This window comes from Lepisosteus oculatus, chromosome 19 (genome assembly GCF_040954835.1).
Source record: "Lepisosteus oculatus isolate fLepOcu1 chromosome 19, fLepOcu1.hap2, whole genome shotgun sequence".
NCBI classification, from domain to species: Eukaryota; Metazoa; Chordata; class Actinopteri; order Semionotiformes; family Lepisosteidae; genus Lepisosteus; species Lepisosteus oculatus.
The window spans coordinates 15,856,059-15,878,634 of NC_090714.1; the positions used below are offsets into that span (position 1 = coordinate 15,856,059).

Genomic DNA, 22,576 nt, shown 5'->3' on the forward strand with positions numbered 1-22,576 from the left:
AAATGAATTAGGGGGGCAAACACGGGGGGAGTTGTTGTCTAGAAGCTGAAGTGGAGTGGCGCCTTCTGCGGGTGATCAATCTGAAATGCTCCCCGAAAGGAAACAAAATACCCCCAAACTCTGGATAGAAGCCAAACGTTGCCACGGTGACAGAACGGGTAGTGACTGCTCAGAAACCTATTCCTGTGTTGCCATGGAAACAACACTGGATCAGAAGGTTTATGCCATATGCTATATATCTTTAAATACCTGCCCTGTTTATCTTTACACATATGTTGCCTGGATTTGATCACAATAACCCAGATGCCAAAATGACGATGTTTACCGCAACCGCACACGCTGTATGCGTGTTGTGAAAATGCATTTCTTTAAAAAAAAAACTATCTATCGACATCATAAGCATGTCAAACATTACATTGCAACGCGTTTGTGGACACTCGAACTGTAGGTTCAGCTGAAGTGGGGATCATTTTGTTGAATGTCTCGGAAACAATACTCTCCATCGCACCCAATCCGGCAGAAGCAACAGTTATCTTATTGTAGCTTTACTCTTGCAAGGGTTTAGTCTGGGTGGCGAAGTTGGTAAATTGCATTAGGGCGCAGATGCGTGGTTCTCTGAAGTTTTTCAAGAAAGAAGAAAAAACAGGACACAGTTTACACTGAGTTTTACCCCTAATTGTTTTTTGTTTTTGTTTTTTTGCAGCACAGACCGTTTTTTCCCCAATCGATTCTCTAGTAAAACCTCATCTTTTCTAATTTAATCTGCTTCAGCGACTTGTGCTCAGGATCTTCAGGCAAGGAAGGCAAAGTATTCTTTTTTTTTGCTGCGAGCACTTTAATAAAAAGAAAAACATCGCTTTGAACCGTGTGCCCCGTGTCGTGTGGGAGAGCTCTCCACGGAGATCGGGGCTGAACCCTTCAACGGTACCGAGCCGCGATACAACACGAGCAGCAAAAGCAGATCAAGCAAGACACAAGTGACCGCTAATTGATATTTTGGGGAGTTTCAGCCATTTTAATACTCCATAATTGCTATTACCTTCAGCTCAGCTTCAGAGACGTCTTGGGGCTTTGAAGCTGCGCTGGTGGTTGAAACGTTTTATTTCTAGACGCGTGGCGCAAACAGGCGCGTCACGGGTGCGGGCTGTCAGGGAGCGAGGAAAAAAAACAACCTAAGAGCTGGAACAAGGCGTGTAGTCTTTTTCTAAAACTGAAAAAGTGCGATTAACGGTTTTTTTTTTTTTAGCAGAAACCCTAATGCGGTTTTATACTCGCCACCTAATCAGTTTGGTGAACTGGAACTGTCAGACGCTTCGCGGAGATACGTCAGTCACGGCACCACAAAGGAACGAGGTGACTGAAAGAGGATGTTTTAAAACGGACCGCAGAGCACATGCGTAAACACAGCTCCTGATGGAAGGTCATCGCGCACGGTTTTAATTAACATTGTTAATTGACAGCTCCCTTCTCTACTCAGCCTTGATCACCATCAAATTAAGCGACTTTCCGTAATTTCTTCATCTGAACTGCCAAAAAGTGACTTGAGTGAGTGAGTGTATAGCTTTTCTGCCACAGCAGAGACAGTGGTTGTGAAGTTAGAAGAGCTACCCACACAGCAAGGGCCAGAGAAAGCTGGAACTGCTGATGTTGCAGAAGTCCAGAATTTTAAAGAGGTTTTATTTTGGCCATGATCATGTTCACAGTCTCATATAAAATGTGCCATGTACAGTAGTTTAGGGGCACTAAGCAGTTCTGCGATGATAATTGCTTGAATTCCTTTCTGCTGTGCCGTTTCCCTGCCTCCTGGCAAAATTAATTCTTGCATTGTTCCCCCTACTTCTCTTTAAATGAAGTGTCACTCAGCGACGTGTGCATTATTCAGGAGGCGCCCTGCCTGCTAAGCAAGGGCTCATTTTCAGGACCGCTGGGTTCAGCACCATCACTCCTACATCAGGTGCGAAAGTTTTCTTCGTCAATCCGGAGATCCAATCAAGTAGGCATCAGGTGATCAAAGGCAAAATCGAATGGCACAGAATTTACTTTTAATAGATCTTGCTGCATAAACAGATTTGCTGGTCCAATAAAGAAGGTAGAGAAAAAAACCTTTGGAGCCTCCTTAAGAAGAATGAAGGTCACCAAACAGATTCAGGCTGAACTGATCACACTTATCTGGTTAAATGGTGAATTTACTAATCCAAGAGCCTGATTATTTCTTCAAAAGTCTTAAAAAGACTGCTCACAGCATGCCTTGGTGGTAGGTTTGATATAAGGGGTTTCTTGGAGAAAACTGCTCAGTCTGAGTGAAACATGCTGGGCAATTCTTTCTCTGTCACTGATCTTTGCAACATTGCTTCTAATCACGTTGCCTAACAGCCCACACCCCAAAAACTTTTTGCAGCGAGCAAAGAGAAAGGAGATCATTTTCTGTGCAGCTCATTTCCATTATATCTGAAAATTCAGCCTGCCCAATTAAAGCTCTTAAACCGGAGCTCTGCACTGCACTGTTCAGCACAATCTGTAACCAATGTATCATCTGCAGAACCCACCAAATGTGGGACCTTTTGCAAATCACACATCACTAAAATGAAAGGAAAGGCACAGAGCAGAGTCTGTATCCCAGTGCTGTCACATCATTAGCATGAAGCTCCTAGCCAGCTCACTGCTCAAGGATTAGCGAACACCTGGACAGCAGTCCCTCAAAGACTCTACACTCTGTAGAATAAATAGGCTGTTTTAGAAATCAACACAAGAACACAAGGAAACAAGAAAAGTTATAACTTTTCTCATAGTTATAACTATGAGAAGTCAGCTCAGCCCATTTAGTTGCTAGTAGGAACACCAGGATCTTATTGACAGGAAGGGGGATATGTATTTAAAGCATTTTTTTTAATTGAGCTTCTCCTTCAGGAGCAAAGAAAAGTTGGGCTGGGCAAAAACACCACAGTAGCATTTTAACCCTTTACAATGCAAGGCTGTATTTTCAAGAGGTACTCCTACTGTACCACTTAGGAAAACAGACTTGCACCAGGGTCACTTCCAATACAGTCCCCACATGTCTGTCACTTTGAGCTCATTGCTGCTGCAGATACTGTGTTTGTTTGAGAGATTAAACTGCTAGTGGGTAGCATTCCCCTTGTGTGCTGAAATGAGCCGCATCCATCAATCCACCGTTATTTCCTACGCGGGATGAGATGGCATCCGGTTGGTGCAGAACTGTTGGAGCCGTGCTGCACAACGGATTCTCCATGGAGCATTCAGTTTGGTATTTTCCAGCAGCAGCGCTGTTTGGCCAAGAATCTGTCACACACCTGAGCCCTTGCAGGGAGATCTCCTTCTGGCCTGGAACACAGGTCTATTTCTCATCATCGCCTACGGACAGCATTACAGAGCTGAGAGCTGGGGTTCAGAGGCCTGAATTTCAGCTCCCTCAGTAGTTCCAATATACAGTACTTAAACTACAGCCTCTTCAAAATAGCATGGAGCATTTCTGAAGTGTGGCAGAACTGTAAATAACAACCAGGGGAACATTTACCGAAATGAACGGTCTATTAATTTCGTTCTTTTACAGAGAGCCGTCCTGCTGAACCACTTTGCCGCCAGTTCTGAATATAGAGTGTGAGCTTTATTCTGCTCCTCCAAAAACTAGACGCTGGAAAGTAAATTGGCAAGACTGACGTGAATTAACCTTAATGACAAGCCCTAAAGTGCAAATTGAAAGGCGTTGCATTTAAATATTGATCTTTATTATGCTGGTGGATGAGGATGCTTGAATTCAGGAACGCATTTGCCAGAAAAAGTCATTCGGTTTTGAGCCTGGGCTGGACAAAGAGGGCCCCTTCCTGCTCTCTACCAGGGCTCTGAACCAGAGAGCCCCAGGACACTTAACTGGACTGTGGTATCCTTTGTCTCTCCTAAGAGCTGAGAAGAGTTGTCCAACAAGGAGAGCGCAGAGGCTTCTCAAGAAATTAAAAATACCTTTAATTGACCATTTTGTCTGCAGCGATAGGAATCATTCATTCTCTTTCTAATCTGCTTCCCTTCAATATCCTCTGGTGATTTACTCAGTCGATTCCAGACAGAACAAATGAAAAGCACGTGCTCTAAAATTTCCTCTAAAAATACGAATAAGGAAGAGGATTATACTTATAACAGTCTGGAATGTTTCGATAAAAAGCTTTTTGGGGAGATAGCTGGAATATCAGTATATTACCCAATTATCTGTTTAAACATTTAAATCTATTCATCTTAAATTGCTGAAGTTCTCGTGCCCCATTATATCATTCTAAACAAAAAAAACATTTTAAGAGGGAAAATTATCAAATATTACTCCTCCAACAGAGCACATAATCACATTTTCTCTATCTCAAAAGCAGTTGTTTCCCTCCCTCTTGTTAAACGATACTGCACGAGACTGAAGTACTGAAAAGAAAGGCATTGATTCTATTCTTCAGAAAGGCCTCCATCTTCCTGGTGACCTGCAAACACTCACTGATAAGCCAGATCCCTATTCTACAGGCTCCTGTAGTTTTCAATCAGTCTTCTCCATCTGAACGCAGATTGCTTTTGAAAGAGATAAGAAGGGAAAAATATATCCTGTTCTCTCATGGTAAAAAAAAACCATGAAAGTCCTTCACACAGAGAACAGAAACTTACATATATTATCAAAACATAGAACTGCAGCTAGACTGGACATCATGTCCAACTAAAAACCCCCTGGTTTGACTTCTCAAATGCAGGAGTGGAGAGTAAGGGGGATGGAATGCACACACAGTCCTTGTTTGTCCCCTAGAAGACTTTAAAAAGAAAAAGCACACCCAGGTTAAATTAAAAAGTGTGAAGTGATATAGACCTCTCGTTCGCTAAAGCCAAACACGATGTATATCATGTTTAGCATATATGAATGGCAAATGTTACGTATATGACGTAAATCATGTTTTGTATATTTCGCATCTCACAGGCTGTCTCAAAGAGCCGCAGACTGTCTGACTAGAGCTTGAGTTCAGGGGTTCCCACGCCTCATTCCACACCTGATGTGTCCGAGATCTTAAGTTGCTTATAAATTGCAAAAGTCGTGATGCAAATCCCAGCGTGTTTCCAAAACTGAAAGCAATTCCAAGAGTCCCGTGATCCCGTCAGTCCGTGATTGCATGATGTGACTGGGAGCTGAGCTGGGGGAGAAGCCAGCAGGTGAGTGGGATTTCCCAGGTCTGGGTCAGGAACCCTGCTCAATGGGCGTGTGGCCTCTGGGACTGGACCCTGCGGAAAGGCTTTCTCTTTGTTTGTTTCTGCATCAGTGCATGAAAATACACATGCTCTTGGGGAGGGAATGATTCAGTGGCACTGAACCGAGGGGATAAACATCCAGTAAAAAAAAGATAGATTGGAGGACACCGCACGAGGACATTGGAATAGTTGCGGGGCTGATAAATGTTTGCCCTGAGCGTTTTCCGTCCTCCAGGCAAATTGAAAAATAGGCCTGTGTTGCAGCCGAGAGGAAGGGGAATGTGAGTCAGGAGTCTGCATAATCTAAATGAAATATACAGAGAGGGTGCAGAAAAACCCACTCAATTCCACTGCCACCCCCTCGCCAATTCTTACGAAGAAGAGGCTTAAGCCTGGGTAGGGGAGGAAGGCAATCAAAAGAAAATCCAGACATTCATTCTATTTCTCCTTTGCGAGCAGGTATATAATTCACTTTAGTTCCCGTTGTGTATAAAGTTATCTCTCTGCCCGTGCTGTCTAGAGCTACCAGGTCCCCTTTCTCTCCTTCCCCCTCTCCCTCTCTTGTCACGATGAGAACATTCGCCTTTTTTTTTTTACCCAGTGCAGCTTTTGTTCTCGGCCTCGTCTCTTTTTAATCTCCGTGTCAAAAAAAAAAAACAAAAACAACGACCCAAGGGGTCCCTCGGAATGCACGAGGAGCCAGATATGAGAAATGAAACTCATCATTTCGCACGGAAATAATACCAAATGAATTAGAAGCAATTGCCGCCTCGAAATTTAATCAAGATGCATGAAACGCCGAGTTTCCGAGCGGCAGCAATGCGATCCCGCCTGCCGTCTGAGAGTCCGCAGTACACGTCTCTGAGCTGAGCGCTGGGGGAGCCATTTCTATTTAAGCACGCAGGCAGAGAAGAGCTGCTTCGGTAGGTATGCCGGTGTACATGTACCATGCCCATTGCAAATGTCTGACTTTTCATTACCACAACCACTGCCTCCCCCTCAGTAAATTTCACACCCCGTACTGGAGCTGACCTGGCCGCACTCCTGTGACAGCTTGTCTGCCCCAGGACTGGGCCGCAAGCCCTCAGTCACAGATGGCCGAAAGGCAGAAGGAGCTGCTAATGCTAAGTTAAATGAGTCACAAATGGACGATTTGTTATAGGTCCGTTATGTCTAGTTTGGATCAATAGATTTTTAATCCAATTGATTACTCGATTGGCGCTTTGGCCAATGATGAAGGCAGACAAACGAGCCATGTCCTTGGAGGCGAGCCTGCTTGATAGCAGGAAACGTGTCTCCTCTATGTCAGGACACAATTAGAACAGGAATCCTGATTGGACAGGGGGAGGGGGAGAGGGGTGCTTCTGTCCCGCTGGTGACAATAAACGCCTCAGGAAAACATTTTCATGACACTAACCTCAAAGACGGCTTGGCGCTTACAAGATGATGTAATCGTCTACGGAACCGGAGAGGGCTGCGTTCTCCTACAAGGAGCAGCAGAATTCACGGCTGTTCGGAGGAGGTGCTGTGCGGCACCACAGCAGGAAATCTGGCTGCTCATCCGCACGCTTGTTCCATTGGGCTAGCATTTGTGCCAGGAATTCCCGCTGTACCTGACGCTATGGGCATGATTTATGCTCTAAGTTGCAAGTAAAGGATGAAATAAATCAATCAGTCAAGTCATCGTCCTAGTCTGTGTGCAACTGAGATCACACTTAATGCTCTGATGGAGCTGCTCAGGGGGGAATCGATCTTGCTAGGATAAAGGAGAGCTGGTAATGCTTTAAATTGAGGTGCAAAAGATGTTCTATGAGTGATTAATGTACAGAATGCAGCCTACAGTAGAATGCTAATAAAGATTCTAAACATGCACAGTAGTGGGCATATTAACCCTAACACTAAAATGAACACTAACTAATTCAGCGTAAGCACTGCTGAAGAACTCCATGCACTTGTCTGTTTTCAGTCTGCTTGTCCAGGGTCACAGAAACAGCATGGCGAGAAGGGAGGAACAGATATCAGATATCTCTCTCCTCCTGCAGGATACTCAAGTGTTCCCAGGCCAGCTGTGAGATACAGTCCCTTCAGAGTGTCCCGGGTCGGCCTCGAGATCTCCACCCAGTGGACAATCCCAGCAGAGCTCCAGCAACGGACTGGAGACCCATGAATGCTTTACTAACATGCGATGGAACCAGAATTTAGTGTAGTTACATGACTAATAGAATTAAATCTTCATTTACCCAACTTAATCTGAAGTATGACCAGTGAGGTTGTGCATCAGAAAATTGAGGTCTTATGTAAACATCTTAAGACAATTTAAGAATATGCATAACTATATTCTGTATATTCCAGCATATCTTCAATAACTTGTAATAGAGGGCAGTACAGAGTTGGATCACTCTATAAAGCAAGTTTGGCAAAATTGAGTCCTGTAGTTCCATTGCTCTTCAAGTCTAATAAGTTAAATGACCTAATTAAGTAAGCTTCAGAAATGTAATCAGCGAAGTTAAACCATTTAGAACACAGCTGTGTGAAAGATGGAAAAGGAAGGTCTAGATTTGTGATACTCTACTGCACACTAGCTGAGAGGGAGGACAGGGAATCTCAGCAGCATCAGTGAGGACACCTGGTGTCAGAGAGCAGTGTGGCGTAACTATTAGGACTTTCCTACATACTGTAAGTGTGAGTCCGGATTCGAGTGCCAACACTGCTATTGCATCCCTGAGAAAGGGACATTTCCCTGACCGATCCAGTCCACACAACTTTAAAACAGGGACAAGCCTGCAAACTCCTTAGTACAGATCTCCTCCACAGCACTCAGGCTGCGCTCCCAGAGTTTCCTGGTGCAGGCTCTGGGAATGCCAGTAGCCATCTGCGGCTAAGAGCTGCCATGGATGTCCCGTTGGTGGAGCGCTATCCTGGCAGCTGGACTGATGCTAGCTTCGTTGCAAAAGGTTGAATGATGAAAGGAACCGTCTCCTTCAAGGAGGAGAGTCTGGTGGAGGGGGAGCACGTTGATCACCTGCGCTCTGCAAACTCTGTGGATATCTGAAGATGTCAGGTTTGCATACTTGTGAAAGTTGCAGTATCGGACTATGACACCATTTCTGGCTGATTGTTTAGCAGCAAAGCTCTGATTACGCATTAAGTACAGCTGATATGGTAAGGCTAGCGTTTGGGCAGGGTTGTGATCAGTTTCGCCAAGAGTGAGCGAAGTGAACACATGCAGGAGTTCACACAGACTTCTTCAGATCTCCTCATTTACATCCATAGTCAGCTATGACAAATATGCCCTTAAGCTGAGGCCGGGCAGTGTGCTCTGTCCCACTGACCCCTGATGATGAATGACACATCAACAACACCAAGGCTTATGCTAATCTTCCTCTAGTGCTGTCTGCAGGCTCAGCACCACTCTTACCCACTGTTCTTTAAAACACATTGGCACCTTTATCAAAAGGCAGTTAATTTATCAAGGACCCATCAATGGATTAATTCAGCATCTTTAGACATTGTGAGTGTGATTCACCCTCCAATTAACCAGAAGACATTTCTCACAGGGTGGACATAGTTAAAGGAGTGACAACAGCTCATCAGAGTTAGCAAGCACAGCAGGCTTAAAAAAGCCAGCAACAGAGTTTTTTCGAATCCGTCAGAAGTCACAGGAGAGCAGGAATCAGAATCTATCCTTGGTGTTCTGAGAACTTGCTTCGGAAGAGATTGTAGGTCCCTCCAGGACTGACAAGCCAAAGTGAGGAAGATCAACATACGCATTCCCCACGCTGCAGATAATAATAAGAACGATAAGTCTTCATTAATGCCAATTAAAAACCTCAAACGAACACCACAAGGTAAAACTATCCACACAGTGGAATTAGGGACAAATGAAGGTGGCACAACGCCCAGCATTCGCAATTAGTGGTTTTGCTGTGTCATGGGTCTTTCTCTTCTAATCTAACAGAATGAAAGGTAAAAAGCTCTTGTCAAATTATATTTCATTTTCGAGCTCCCTCCTCGAGACTGAACCTTTTGTTCTGTTTGAGTATCATGATGCCCCACATTCTAACACCCAGCAGGAATTAAACTATCTGTAAGTGCTGAAAATAAAAAACATGACTCCCCGTCTTTGAGCAGAGACAGGAGGAGACACTTGCTGGATGTCATGTGGAAGACTTCAGCTGCCGAGCAGCGACAGGAACTCAGGCCAATTAATCTCACACCTGGGGCGAACTAGATAACTCGAACTGACTCACGTCCTCCAGGGAGCGCCCAGCATTTCAAAAGACCCCGGAGAACAGCTGGATAGAGGCAGATTCATCCTCCACAAGGGGCTTGTGGAATGTCAAGAAGTGTACAAAACAACATCCACTGTTATATTTAACAGGTACAAATGTAAAATAAATTGTATTAAAAATCCAAAGCCGGATTTCTGAGCATGCTTATCCGTTTTCAATTGCTGCTTGGTTCCCTGCAGGGTCCTTGTGAGTGGGATCAAGGCAGGATGCTCTCTGCATGGGACACCGATCCATCAAGGAGCACACACACACACGTGTGTGTGAGGTAATGCAGAGATGCCAACTAACCTAGACTGCATGAGGAAATTGAAGCCCCTGGTGAAAACCCATGCAAACATGCAAACTCCACCCAGAGGGCATCCCAGGCCAGCATCGGACCCCAGGCTCCAAGATCAGTAAAACAGCAGGGCTACATGCACTGCCATATGCTTTCTGCACAGCATTCGGTGTCGCCGAGTGGTAATTAGAAACATTCACTCTGGCACGGCTTTGAACTACACCTCCAGAAAGTCAAAATACTGGTTTTCGACAAATACATGCAAATTAGTGCAATTGTTTATTGGGTCCGATAACATTATCATCGTCGCTGTTAATTGGGGTTTTCGGCGCATTTGCTGCTAGCAAAAGTGGAGAGAATTTCCGCTTTTGTTCGTTAAAATCAGGCAGAAAGTCTTTTGCACACGTTCCCTCTGGAGCAGCAGACAACTGGGACAGGCTCTGCTACACACAGCTGCCAGCACACAGCCTGCGTTAATAGGGGCTGCGCTGCAGATTGGCCATCTGATTGGACAATGAATAAATCCTTTAATAAACGATGATGCACATTGCTGCACTCAATTACACGGTTTCCAACCCGTGCACAGTGTGGGTAACAAAACCAAAATCTCACTAATCCTATTCCAAACCAAGACTAACACAAAATAAATAAAATCATGCGTGGGGTGAGGGCGGGGGTAAGTACAGTTTTACAGCAACAATGCTGCTATTTCTCCCAATCGTCCTTTTCATTCTGGACGGTCACCATTCTAGGCCGCTAACTGGACATTTGTATGGCAGGGTGAGGTTGATCTCATTCAAAGGGTGCTTTTGCAAAGGACTGATTCCAGAATCAAATGGGCTCACTGGCAGCAAAGAGAACTTTCCGAAATCCGACAATTTAAAGATCTAACCCTCTCCTCCCACGGCCACCGGTAAAGCACGAAGACATAGCAACCGGTCTGCGATTGAGCCGTTAGTCTGCTCGACCCACCAAAGCAGGGCCGCATGGCTGGCCGAGCCCCACGCCACCATTGAACAAAATACACCACCGCGATTCCACTGCAGTGCCTGTCTTTTCCACTACAGGTAGAGTGCAGTTCATTTATCTACAGCCACACTCTTTACCTCTACATCCCTGGTGAGCTAGAATTCAGGGCCTAGAGCTAATGGCTGGAGAGAACAGAAGGAAGAGGCTGCTGCTTGTTTAAGCTGAGAACAAAACCACAGCTGCTTGCTTCCTTAAGGGTTTTGGAGAGGACAGAGCACAGCCTAGAAAGACATTCCCATTTAGTAACTAGACCATAAAAGGTTACGCACTAGGGTGGAAGAAGTGGAGTAGTGTTTTCCCTTCGAATATCTGAATCGTCTCTGTCCCCCAGAGACCGATTCTGAGCCAGCTCGTTACAGAGAACTTCAGAAAGGCTGATGTTTTAGTGCTGATCTCTCAGGAGCTGTTGGAATGATGGAGGCACTAGTGTGTGTACTGCGCGTTTAGCAGTCTCCCCGGCTGCCTAGCCAAGCTGAAACTGACTTCATTGAACACTGAGTGACAAATGGACAGCACCCCTTTTATTAACAGGAAGTGAAATTCAATCTGACAAAGTTAAGCCTTCAAAATCAACTTGCAAAGCCCTGGTGTTTTCTTTCAGTTGTTTGTTTTGATTTTTTAAATCTGCTTGTCTTCCCCTCAGATGTATTCCCCTTGGTGTTGAAAGCTGCAAGTCACTTTATTTTCTGAGAGCAATTACCCCATGTAGCAAAGATGAGCTCCACTGTGCAGTTTTAACACATACACAGAGAAATAACAGAATCCTGTGAGGCTGTTCTAAGTTCCCCTTAAAACTCCAACATTCTAATTTTTTTTGTAAACACATTTCAATTGCATATTTTTGGCACTGAATATTTTTTTGTTTTTCAAAACATGGTCTTACACAGTACTAACCTACCTCTCCTGCATTTCAGTGCACTACAGTTGAAACAGATGAAGGGCTTGATTATTTATCTCAATGTACATTTAAAATAGCCAATTACAGTTTTCTGCAAAACCTCACTGCATGCCTAATAATCTGTATTTATACAGTGGTTATGTTGTAATGGAAAACACAGAGAAAGGATAGGCTGTTTCAGAGAAAGACTTATGTGTTATGTTGGCATCTCATTTATATCTCCTAGACAATGTGGGGAAGCAATTAAAAAGGCAATCAAAGTATTAGGATACATAGGTAAAGGCACAGAATTTAAATCAGGGGAATTAAAAAAAACGATGTAATGTACTAGTCAAACCTCATTTAGAATACTGTGTACATTTTGTGTACACGTTATAGAAAAGATATTGCTGCCCTGGAATCAGTCCAGAGTAGAGCAACCAGATACATTCTGGAGCTGAAAGAAACGTCCGACACTGATGGGCTGAAGAAACCGAAGCTTTTAGTCTTGGACAGAGAAGACTAAGAGGAGACCCGATACAAGTATTTACAACCCTCAAGGGCACCGCCAAAGTCACATCTGCAGACGTCTTCTGAATCAACAGTGAGAAACCAACCAGAGGGCACAAGACGATATGTGGAAGTGCCTTTAAAACAGAGGACAGCAGGCTCTTCTTTACCCGCAGGGTTGTGGGAGTGTGGAACAAGCTAAGGAACCATGTTGAAGCTGATACCCTGGCTTCCTTCAGGACATGGCTGGATGAGATTCTGGGACTGGATAGCTACGAACAGCAAAAAGAGCAAGATGGGCCTCCACTCCTTTGCAGGCTTTATGCTCTTATCACTAAAGGGTGAAAACCTCTTGTCTCTCTCCTCCCTCAAGGACGGACATTTCTATTGGTAGAAATGTGTGTGAGCTCTGCTCCAGCAAGGCATGAAATGCTTTTGAAAATGTCCGGGGCAAAGGGGGAGGCGGAATGGTGCCCATTTCGGTCTCATTTAGAACATTTCTGCCAAGAAAATAAATTAAAATACTGCGAAAATGTCCAACGACACAAATGGGGTTTTTGAGGAGGAGTTTCTCATTACGGAAACTCGCTCAAGTAAATTCTGTTCGAAGAATGGCCGTGCTGTTATTTGTGGTGTACTGAGCCGAGCAAATTGAGTTTTGGAGAGATGATCTTTTTCCAGAGGTCACCGAGCTTCTTTTAAGGGACGGCAGGAGCAGAAACAGCTGGGGAGGGGGACAGAGATGAACGTGAACAGCACACGCTACACGGCAGACATCCGAGAGAAAAGCTGTGCAGTCTGGCCACCTCAGCGCTTGGCTGATGAAGTGTGACTCCTTTGGTAACTGTGGGAAGGTAAGACTTTCGCTCAGAGGAAAGACAGAAGCGTAAGAGCTAATTATCTGTGACAAAGCCTTGTCTACAGAACCAATCAAACAAGCCGGTGTCCAGGCACTGAGGACAAGGCCAAATCTGGAGTTCTTTTCAAGGACATTAGAGATTTAAGAGAAAAACGAAGAACAATTATTTGGGGATATGTATGCAAATCCACAAAGATTTGAAAACAGCAGTATTGGTACTGTTCACTTGAAGCATCATTCTTCATTGGGGTCCAATAAATGTTATTTAAATAAGCTTTATGAATTATCTTAGTGGGGCAGGCTGCAGGTTCAGACAGGGTGTGACAATACTTATTTCTGCTGCTGCACAGACATCCATGGTGTCCTGCAGTGTTCCCTCGCGCACGTCAGAGGTCTCAGACATGTGGGGGGACACATGTGTGGCTAGGGTCGAGACCGCAGGGAACAGGAGGGTCGAGAACAGGAGTAGAAGCAGCTCGATCAATTCAGGAGCGGTTCGACACGGCTCCTGGCACTCTCGGCAGAAATGACTGCACTAGCTTCTACAGTTCCATTTCCCCTTTTCCTCCCGATAACAATGCATAGCCTGAAAAACAGTGATGGCTATATCCTGCAGGCGAAACCACCGTGTCATTTCCTGGGGAGATGGGCTGAAATTTATATTTGCTGAAGCAGAAAAAGTCAGGCTTCAGGACGTTCTTGGATTGGCCAGGAGCCCGGGCACACTCCCCGGAGTGGGCACGGACACCCACGCACGGTTGCATTGCGGAGTCGCTCTGGACTTCCGAGAGCAACTCCCAGTTGCGTCACGAGTTTCACTTTGTCAGTCTCCGATTTGATTTAATATCAAACACTGTTATTTTGTTTTCTTCAAGGGTTTATTCCAAATAATTGAATTGAAGTAAGAATGAAGGATTCTAGATCTAAGAAGAAGGATTTAGAAGGGTTTTAGAATGTGAACTCCACACTGAGGTTCCTGCTTATTCATCATTTCGAATTCATGTCACTCATGATGCAATGATGAGTAAAGCAACTTCTGTTTATCTGTAAAATAGAACTTCTCAATGGTTTGCAAGTAGCTTAATTACTGATAAGAGAGTCATTGATTTGCTGTTTATAGGCTGAAATAGATCAGATTCAATGTGTGTGCTAGGTCATATCCAGAAATGTGAAATACAATCGAAATGTTTCTTTTACATAGATGTTTTGCAATTGCATGGAAATATAGGTGCAGCAAAGCAGCTGTATAAGGTTAAACTAACTAACACCCCTACTCTCTTCAAAAGGGCCATGTGCTGTTTAGTGACCAGGTAGTCAAGACCACAGGTTAACATCTTGATAAAGGCATCACCCACAGCTGGGGGATTGTTTGAAGTTTGTGAACTAGACAAAAGAGCGCCACCTACTGGTCCACTAGCAACCACTAGTGTAGCACATGATTTTTCTCCCATCCCAGTACTGATCAGGCCCAGGCTTGCTTAGCTCCTGAGATGTGACGCGATCAGGCGACATTCACAGGTAGGTCCTAAGGAGAATGGAAACCCAGGTTGCAAAGTGAGCAGATAACCCAGTATCAACGCAACTGAAAGGCAGAGCTGCGATATTACGACGCACACACACAGAGGCAAAGGGATCTGTCATTAGCTTTCACGGACGCTGTCATATCTATGCAAATTAGGCAGCGGGCAGCTCAATGTGGCTTTATTGATTCCCCTCTGATTTACTTGGCTGTCCTGTTCCATATGGCTGTTGTGGCATTCAAGTGCTAAGTGTGAGCTGTCAGGCAGTGCCATCAGAATATTTCACAACATTTAGCACAGGCTGGAAGTCAGGACGTTTCGGGCTCAGGAGCAGAGCTGAGTTAAACGTAGGTTGCACGAGTTGGAAAGGGCAGGGAAACACCCACGTGGTCTTTGTTTAAACACCTGGGCTCGTCTGTCAGCTCCGGCACACCTGCCACCCCTGGCCTGGCACGTTGTTCATCTTGTGAAACTTCGGAGGCACCTTGTCAAAGCCAGCTGAGCTTGATTTATGTTCAATAAACCAGCCTGCCCCTCTTCGATAGCACCAAGTGAAGGAGGAGGAAAGAGTTGCCACGACAATAAACATGTTGAATCCACAGAAGGGAAACAATGGGAGGCTTCTAGGTCACAGCATTATATAAGGGATCGGAAGCGACACCAGTTTTCACTAGGCCAACGAGAGTGAAAAGAACAGCAAACAGCCTCAGACCATGGGAAGGCCTGGAATGAAGTCTGTATTCATTCTGTGTTCACTGACCAGACTGAGTGTTACACACTGCCTCCTTGCCTATTACAGGTTCCAGAACGCCTTCAGCGAGTGTCTCATGTCACAGTCTATCACAATATTGACACCTGAAGAAGGCTCCATGGCCGAAACGTTGTGTTCTCTTTCTTCTTTTTTTCAGCATGGAATAAACCTATTACTTGTTCCTTTGCAGCCTACGCATGCTGACGCAGCTGCCCACCTGAACTATCTATCACAATGTCTGCTAAATCCCTATATACATACATTATGCCAATGATAACACGCAACCTGTAGCTTCACGGCATTGTAGAGGAAACGGAACACAAAAAACCCATAAAAATGCATGTAATAGTGTCTCAGAAAGACTACTGTTGATCAATGTGTAGTACAGATAACACAAACCTCACAAGGACTTTAAACCACCAGCTCCTAAGTTACTGTATTTTTCTGAGCTCAGCATGTATGAAGTTGCTAACTGCTAAAATCTTGTTGCAATAAACAATCTGTAAAATAAATCGTTTGCAATCTCAGTTACATATGGCTTCATAAAACAACACCCCCCAAAAAATGTAAAAAGAATTCTAATGACAATTTAGAATACTATTCCTGCTAACAAAGCAAACTGGAAAACGCAAGCGAACAATTTTTACTCAGTGTAAAGTGATTATAAGTTTTAAACCTCAAATGGTATTATTAGCAGAGGCACAACTCAGCAAAAACAATATTGTGAAAACATTTCTGAATAATTAGTAAAGTAATGGGAAGGAAATATGAGAGAAAACATTGTGAATTAAATCAAATTAAAACAATATGGAAGCCCGTTTCCACCAGGGAGGAAAAGAAAACGCGCTATGGTATCTCAGAATTCCGACTTTATATCTCACATTTGCGACTTCGAAATAGCGATATTTCATTGTCTGTCCTTTAGTTATTGTAACGGATTCGGGTTCTAGGGCTTGTGCCCTCGCTGCACTGGCTCGAACCTGAGTCTTGCCAGCTGAGCTAAAGAAGACCTTCTTTTTTAAGTAAAAAAGGACATACAATGGAAATACGTAAAAAGTATGTTTCAGCTTTTATAATTGTGAATTCTTCTGGATGTGAAGTGCCTATTTCTGTATCTTATTTCATATTCTGTCTACGTAAATAAAAACTATTTTTAAAAAGCCCACCGTGAACTATTCCATCCGGGTACTATGGAAGCCTCACTGGCGGAAATGGGATTCTATACAAAATAGTGTAATTAATTTGATTTTTATCAGGGCACTGTACAGGACAAGTCTTCAGGCTTATAGAGCCTATGATCCTGTACGATTCATGAAAAGAGTGTAACGAAACGGCCGACATACAGGTTGTACGATCTGGTTGCAGTACACCACCCTCCCCTGCGCATAACAGGGATGCTGGCCGCCGGGGCTAAAGTGTTCTTAAAGAAAGTGAGCCAGTGCAGCGAGGCACGAACTAGGGTGGGAGCGGCGAGGGCACAAGCCCTAGAACCCGAATCCGTTACAATAACTAAAGGACAGACAATGAAATATGGCTATTTCGAAGTCACAAATGTGAGATATAAAGTCGGAATTCTGAGTTACTAAGTCGGAATTCTGAGTTACTAAATCGGAATTCTGAGATACTAAGTCGCAATTCTGAGATACTAAATCGCAATTCTGAGTTGCTAAGTCGCAATTCTGAGATACTAAATCGCAATTCTGAGATACTAAATCGCAATTCTGAGTTGCTAAGTCGCAATTCTGACTTACTAAATCGGAATTCTGAGTTGCTAAATCGCAATTCTGAGATACTAAGTCGCAATTCTGAGATACTAAATCGCAATTCTGAGTTGCTAAGTCGCAATTCTGAGTTGCTAAATCGCAATTCTGAGATACTAAGTCGCAATTCTGAGATACTAAGTCGCAATTCTGAGATACCATAACGCGTTTTTTTTTTTTTTACTCACTGGCGGGAACGGGCTTCCATAAAACCAGGCTCTGAAAAGCTATATTCTTTTGTTCAGATTGAACTTCTCCGTCTTCAAAACAGACCACAACACAAGGACATAACCCCTAATGCTCAAACCAATTTCTTCTAAGAATCTTTAAAAATAATAATAATCCTACATAAATAATAACTTAAACCAACGTAATGTGATTTTACCTGCAAAGCCAACAGATTCATTCCTGTATCCGGGGGGAATGCTTAAGGCCAAAAGGTCACATGTGAAGCCTGTCTCTTCCTGTCTTAAAGTGACAGGCAGCTCATTTTGTAAGGCAAGGTCAGCCCACTGCCCTGTGCACAAGGTAACTCCAACTAACGAGTCTCTGAATCTGCAGAGAGAGGCGGCTGCCCCTGGCCTGAGCCCAGATCTTTCATTTTCATGGATTCGACAGTCAGAATCATTCTCCCTTCACAAGAACAGGGAATCTCAGTTCTGTGGAGGAACAAGCAATGACATTTAAAGATTTATTTTTTCCTGCGAGACCTTCAGGTGGGTGTTATTTCTGTGACTGGCTTTCATAGAAAGGGCTTTTTTTTCCCCCTTCTTTTTGTGTTACCTCGTCCAATTGCTCAGACTCTTCCGAGTCAGATATTGTGAGTCCTCCCGGCGCGGCTCGCTGGGGTTTAGAGAAATTACACAGGAGTTTACCTATTTGAAAATAAACATTTAATAGATTTCCCGCTGGGAGCACTCCTGCAAATGCTGTCCCACAAAGAAAAGGAGGATAAATAATTCATCCCATCTGATATGTGTATTTTTCATTCCCAAACTCCCCGTGTTGGGCAGGTAATATGTTATTTCTCCTAGTCATATCTTTGTTGCAACAAAATACCTGTGTCTGGGCAGGGGATTAGAGAGCTCACATCCACAATGAATCCATCCGAGCCTTTTATCTGGTGTGTTAGCCTAGGCTGTTGAGCCACATTACAATTTGCTAAATGAAATAAGCTGGAAAAAAAGGCTTTTCTGCTTTAAAACCCTTGGATCTGATCTATAGTACTTTTTTAAGTATGAATGTGTTCAGGTTTCCTAAGAAATAAAGAACATTAAATCTGTGCAATTAGAATGTAGATGTTTTTTTTTTTTCAAATTGTTCATATTGACTTTTCCGAGAAATAAAAAGGCAAGAGAGCATCAATTCCGACAGGATCGCTTGGAACAGGCCATTTCTGGTCGTTCTGCAAAAGCCGCAAAAACGGAATGTAAGACCCCCCCCCTCAAATCTCACTGAGCCTCTTCATCGTCTTGAGTCAACCATGAACAGCTGTACCCAACACCGAGAGCGTCGGAACCGCGTTTCTCTCGAAGGGAAAAGCACAATAAAAGTAGCAACCTCTCCCCAATCCACCTTCCCTCAGCCACTTCCGGAAAATGATTTGAGAAAGTGTGCCTAGGATGATAAATGCATCAATTTTCAAAAACCCAAAGTGCAGGCTGGCCTGTGAACAGTGCCTAGCCCATTAATATAGAAGCTAGAAGCTTGTTATCCTCAGGGGGCCCCAGTAGCTCTCATTCAGTAGGAGCTATCAGCTCGGAAGGAGATGTATTCCTGTGCTCAGGCACTCTTTCCCTGTGTGCAGAAGGTGTAATCTGCAGGGAAATGCAAATAATGGGCTCAGGTAAAGGGAGATGCAGGGAGGGGGGGTTATCAATTTACCTTCGGGATCAATAAACTTTTATCTACTGTACCTCTCATGGCTTCCCTCTTGCACTTATTGTTCACTTGCTACCCAGGGAAGTGTTGACCTGCATTCCCATGAATTATAAGGAAAGCGGTCTCTAGCTCCTGTGCACCGCGGCCTGTCAGACAGCCTTGACGTTCACCACAATCCCCAGCAGGGGAAATCCCTTTGAAAGAGCCCATGGCCTCCTCTAACTCTCACTGGCCCCCGTTTCCTCATTACCCCTCAGTCGGCAGGCATCTGATGAGATCCTTGACCTCCAGCCCAGAGCGAAAAAGCCCAAAATAAGGACAGCAGCTCCTTAGAATTGTGTTTCCTGTGGCTGTTCCCTGATTTCCATCTTTTATGTTATCCTTGGGACAAGCTGTTATATTGTGAGATTCTGAACATTGCGATTTCTTATGTTAAAATCGTATTAAGAAGACATCCAGATTTCATTATGGGAGCGCTATGTCTTACGCTTAACTGTGTTTTCTGGTTTTATTAAAGAGCTGCAGTTAAATCGGGTCATATTCACGGAGTGGAAAAGCCTTGTTGAGCCCCTGTCTGTGTCTCATTCTGTTACCTGTCCCCAGCACTGTGGAGGGTTGACACCAGCGCTCAGCATCTGCTTGTTGCGCGTCAGGAGGAAACACGGTATTATCTGTATGTCACCCCGTTACCACAACACCCTGCGAGCATCGGTCTCGATCCTCTGGCTCTCCAGGCACACTGCAGAAGACAACACTCACCATCTGCTAGGACATCAGCCTGAGACCGAGGGTGTTGGACAACATGGGAGCAGACACTTGACGGAGGTGTGTATTTCACAACTGCCTTGTTCGTTTTCAGACATCCCCGCAGGTCCATGTTAGCTTGTTAACAACCTTATGTTATTAATTACGTTCCTGTTATTGCTAAACTTCACAGAGCAGGTTTGAGTGGTAGCAGGCCCTGATGGGGAATATAACCAAAGGCACTGGCATCGACAGCAGATTTCTGCGTTTTTCTCATTTTACTGGGTCAGTCTTTGCTCAAATCATCAACCTTTCAGTCTCGTATGCAGCCTCGTGACTGTCCAGACCAAAAGACAAGACCCCTGACTGCAGCATTCTCCAAGAATTGTGACTCTTGTCCGTTGCAGAACCATAACGTATTAATAAATTCCTTTTTTAATAAAAAAAACTGATTTGTTATGCATGCAATGTCTTGTATTAAGCAAAAAAGGACTGGATAATTAGGGTTTTCAGTAAAATCAGTTCTATGCAGAATTAAAAAGGCAGCTCCAATGATCATTAAAGTCAAATGTAATCCAGGCTGGGTTGTGCACTATTATCATGTATAATGAATGTAGTAAGGCCAAATGTCTTCCAGCCATCTGTAAGACACAAATCAACTACAGCCATGCACATAAATTGATCAAGAAAAGATTCAGCTGAAGATCAGGCTGTATTTAAAGAAAAAAAAATGGATTCATTCCCTTTTTGTTTGACAGTCATTGAGACTGTCAATGCTTGACATGCTCTGATGTCAGAAAACAGTCCACCCTGTGAAGAGAGACTTACAAACACTGAAGTGACAAATACAGCAATTTGTAGCAATCATGTATGTAAACAGACAGTCATCTTGCAGATGCAATGCCATCTTGCAAAAAAAAAGTTCAAAGTAAACATTCATTACAGAATGCGCATAAAAATCCAGCAACGCTCGAGATCAACGCTAAATCCAAAACTCTGACAGTTCATTTGTAAATCAAATAGTGCCTTTACCCTACCCACTAGCATTCACATGTGGGAAAGGATCTAAACACACATCCTTCAGCATCACTGGGACCTAAAACTGTGGCTCACTTCTCTGCCCTCTGCAGTCACTTGTGTACGGAGCGCCAAGCAAACCTGCTGGGAAAATAAACAAGCAGTCAATAGCTTCAGAGCAGAAAAAAATAAAACCAGCTCTATTGACAAACACTTGGTACACAACCTTGTGCTCATGTAAAAGGGGCTGTATGACATTAATTGAGCTAATTAATCCTGTGGAATAATCAATAGGCCCTTCTTGAGCGTTAATTAAAAACCCCATCACAATCAACAGCAAACACTTGGCCAAGCATGAGAGTTGGTCCCTGAGGGGCACTACATAGTCAGACAGCAGTGGAGGAGAGCTGATAAAGAAGGTATTACTGATCAATATGGGGAAATCAAAAAATATATATCTATTGATCACAGTACCTTGTTGCAGCTTTGCAACACACGTGCAGCGTTATCTCTTTAAATTTCTGACAATACCGTCTCATGACATGTATATACATTTATGCAATGACACAACCGACAAAAACACTAATTAAGCAAATTGACTGATGCGTGGTTAGATTACCTTAGGCTTACACAATGTTTATTTCCCTGGAATCTGACAATCACACAGAGCAAAATCATCTCATCAACATTGCCCCCTACATAACATGTAGCAGCAAACCCTCAGACACCCCACATACGCAACGCAACACCAATCAAAAATACTAACAGTCTCCCGCCCACACACATTATACAGCTTAGATGCAATTAAACAAATGTCACGTCTAAAATTAGAACCTTTTCATAACAATCCTAATCAATAAAAGAAGTAAAACCCTCAAAGCTTCCTGTCTAGCATGCTAATAACAGCCTACCATCTTCCAAAGTCCACATGACTTCTCCTTCTGCCCACTCCCACCAGGACTCCTGGAGCAAACCTTTAAGAGACAGACTGCACAGAGATCACACCGCCCGCCAATCAATGCATCATTCACCTTCTCCACCCTGCTCTTCATTAGATCTCGCTTAGCCAGCCACAGTAACGTGGCTGCGTCAGAGAACTCTGTCCAAAGGGTCGTAGAAACACTCCTAGGGGACCCCAAAACTGGCAGAGATACAGACAGAAGTGTGCCCCTGGGCAGCCAGTGGAAACTGCAAATAGTCAGAATCCCAGTTTCCATCATGATCCTCAGCTGTGCTTAGAACTGGAATGCTCTTTGGGGACACCTGCTCTGGGAATGGGGAATCCTCCACACAGCCCACATCCTAGAATTAACGGGTGGGAAAGATGAGAGCCGAAGAAGACTCAATAGGCTCCTGCACGTTCAGACAGACCTCCTCTGCTTGGCAGGACATCCTGTTTTTCTGTTCCAGTCAAAGTTTTGGGCCCCTTCGCATTGAATAAGAATGGCAGAACCACAATTAGATCAAATTGCCCAGCCTTCACCACCAGCATCTGCTTCAAACTTAACAGCGGCATGTGTTTTTCTTTCTGAATTCAACAGAAAGCTGTCAGAGGCAATGTTTAACATTTAGCACTTAGAATGATGCATGCACTTAGAATAAAGGACCACTAACCGGTTTCCCACATCCTCAGCCATTAGTCTGAAATATGGTCCATTACCGCTCATGCATGCCCAGTATGTTGCGGGCATTAGCTGTCTCAGCTCACGTGCTTTTTCTCTAGGGTCTGCTACCCATCTGCGCAGGCCAATCCGCACAGCCCTCACAGTGAGGCTGACAACACACAGTTACGCATTCATACCTGTTAATAACGCAGTCTGCCTAATTGTATTGGTA

General features: G+C 44.1%; 1 protein-coding gene across 1 annotated transcript in view; it reads right to left on the reverse strand.

Annotated features, from left to right (window-relative positions):
- Nucleotides 1-17,537, reverse strand: part of cpped1 (calcineurin-like phosphoesterase domain containing 1) — a 174,954-nt gene extending 157,417 nt beyond the window's left edge. The window contains exon 1 of the mRNA XM_069181008.1: nucleotides 17,484-17,537. The gene's annotated coding sequence lies outside the window, so the exon portion shown is untranslated. The remainder of the gene's footprint in view (nucleotides 1-17,483) is intronic.
- Between the last annotated feature and the right edge of the window lie 5,039 nt (nucleotides 17,538-22,576).